The sequence below is a fragment of the Eurytemora carolleeae genome, unplaced genomic scaffold (genome assembly GCF_000591075.1).
Source record: "Eurytemora carolleeae unplaced genomic scaffold, Eaff_2.0 scaffold1069, whole genome shotgun sequence".
In the NCBI taxonomy this organism is placed as follows: Eukaryota; Metazoa; Arthropoda; class Copepoda; order Calanoida; family Temoridae; genus Eurytemora; species Eurytemora carolleeae.
This window is the reverse complement of record NW_019396954.1, coordinates 101,540-104,606: the sequence shown is the minus strand read 5'-3', so window position 1 is coordinate 104,606 and position 3,067 is coordinate 101,540.

Below are 3,067 nucleotides of genomic sequence, written 5' to 3'. Positions count from 1 at the left end.
CCAACTTTGGAAGAAGGGTTACTTGAAATTATGGTTACAGTCCCTTTGAGTCCTAAATATAATGCATCCTTAGTACAAATTCTAGCTTATCTATTCTCTTATTTATTAAATATGCATTAGGATTCATGAAAATACAGTTTACGTATCTATTGAAAAAAATGAATAACGAATATTGTAAACAAAGTTCAATCGACAGGAGGAGTAGGACAGGAGGAGTAGGACAGGCGGAGTAGGACAGGAGGAGTAGGACATGAGGAGCAGGACGGGAGGAGCAGGACAGGGGGTGCAGGAAAGAAGAAGCAGGACGGGACAAGCGGGACAGGAGCACCTTCCACGAAACGCCATTTTGTCTTGCAGATAATTGTAGTACACACAGAAAGCTTAGTTAGGGGTGGGAGGAGCAGGAAAGTAGTGGCAGGACAGGATGGGCAGGACAGGAGGGGCAGGACAGGGGGAGTAGGACAGGAGGAGCAGGACAGGACGGGCAGGACAGGGGGAGCAAGACAGGACGAGTAGGACAGGAGGAGCAGGACAGTAAGAGTAGGACAGGCGAAGCAGGACAGGAGGGGGAGGGATTCAGAAAACGAATATCCAGGGTAAAAGTTAATAAAATAAACTTTGTAGATTTAAAAAATAAGTAATTTTTGATAAATATTGTAACTATACATAATAAATCTGATTTAGGCCCCAGTGATGTATAAGACTTACTACCAGTGCCGGTGCCAGCAACCCTTTTGTAAAGGAAGCATTTAGCGGGCGAAATATATTATGTTAGTAAACCGTTCTTAGAAGGAAATGATTTTTAACCGCCTCTGATCTCGGCTTGTCACTGAAATCTTGGTTTCATTTCAAGTGCTAGGTTGACATTTAAGAGAGAATTGTACAGTGTACATGCAATGCAGATTACTGAGGGCATAACACGGTACAGTACAACCAAATGAACTATTCCCTTTCAGGGGGAATCAATGTGCTGTCACGGATTATCTGATTTTCATTCTCTTTGTATAAATTGTAAAAAAAAAAAAAAAGTTCGCGGATTTTCAAATTTAATTAAAAACAATTTTTTTGAAGGCAAATTTTTGAAATTTTGATCATTCATAATCCTACCTTTGGGTCATGTGAGTTCCCACTCAAAACTTGGGCCCAAATTATGCAAAATAACAAGAACAAGAAATGAGATATTGGGTATCTTTCGATGTACAAATGCGTCTTCATCTACATTTGAACAAAACAATCTCCTCTCTTGACGCATTTTAAGTACTCTCGATCTAGTGTCCTTTCTACAGGATTCTAATTTCTTTGGTCCTAACCTAATCCTGAAATGAGAATTCTGATTAATAAATATTGGATCCTCGACACAAAATGCAGAATTCAATTTCCGTCGAAAACAAGTTGATTAAAGGGAGTGTTCGCCAATTTTGAAAGGAGTTTGGAATCATATATATATCTTGTTATTAATTTGATATAAACCGCGTTTACAAAGATTAAACCATCCCCTCAGTAATTTTTGCACTTGCAGTTTATGTATAATTTAGCACATTGTCTGGGTGGGTCCAAATAAGAGGTGTGTGCATTAAAGTACAGAAGTGTACAGTACAAAAGAGTAGTTTAAAGTACATGCAGAGAGAACAGTACAGCACATGGTAGTATACGGTACAGTACAGGACAGCACAGTATTATACAGCACAGAACTGCACAGGACAGTACAGTACAGCACAGGATAGTACAGTACAGTACAATACGATTCTGTATTTTCTTGTGCAATAAGTACAGTTTACATAATCTTTAATAAACTTAAAGCAATGAATGTCCATGTAAAGTACACATCAGAACTCTTGTTATTGATAAAATATTTATCTATTATTCATTCGCATCAATTATCTTTTTTTAGTATTTTTGGTGTTTTTAGAAAGAAATGATTATTTATCATACTAAATGATAAAAACACTAGATTAGATATATATTTTCATATTTGTTATACACAGGAATATATTACTTGGGAATCTTTATTCAAACCAATATTCAAACTGTACAGTGTACATGTCAAAATTCACATTAGCTGTGAACGATGATGTCGTTTCGAAAAAAAGAACGAACAACTTTGGAGCGTTCAGAGAAATCGATCGTTTTTTAAAAAAGAACAATTTAAAATCGTTTGACAGGCCTTGAAAAACTATCGACTTTTTTACTGTACGACAGAATTTTCCTAAAGCTTTTGAAAAAACGATCGTTTTGATTACTAAACAAACGATTTTTTTGGGAAAAAAACTTTTTAAAAATGATAGTTTTTACTGAACGAACGATTTTTTTGAACAAATGATTTATTCATCAAAGTTTTTTACTAAATGAACCGTTCACTGAGAAAGCTAACACAATACAGGGTGTCTCAATAAACATGAAAATTAAATGACGACTTCTTTGCTCCATGCAGGATAATTTCGTTACTATAATTTTGTAATATCCCAGTTAAAACATTTTAGACCGAAAAATAATAGTCTCGGTATTTCTAAATGTGGTCTACCATTTTTTTACCTTCAAACTTTACGGAGATTTTAGGAAATTTTTTCAGATTCCAGTTTATTAAAAATCAACATAACGGTTAATATGTTTAATAACTAAGTGAATTTAAAAGATACAAAGAAGTTAGACCTCATTTTAGAAAGCTCCTAAGATGTTTGATCTTGTTTGATCGTCTCTGAATTCCCATGTTTATGGGATACCCTGTAGATGGAAAATTAACAATAAATCATCTTTTCTTTAAGCTTTCCAAATTGATGCCTTGGAATAATGCATGTGATACTGCATGAAAGTGACATTTTAAGTTTATTTGAGTTTATTTCGAGCATTGCGTGGGTGAACCTCGAGATTCAAGTTGCAAGTTCAAACAAGAGGAAGAGGTTGTATTTTTCTTTTTTTAAATGAAATGCAAATAATAATTTTAGTATTGGGAAAGACAACGGAACTGATTATCCGCCTCAAACTCTAACTTTATAATCCCTATAACTTTAAAACCCGGTGGTGAATACCTGGGACAATAAAATGGGGGGTTTAAAAAATCATGTGATTA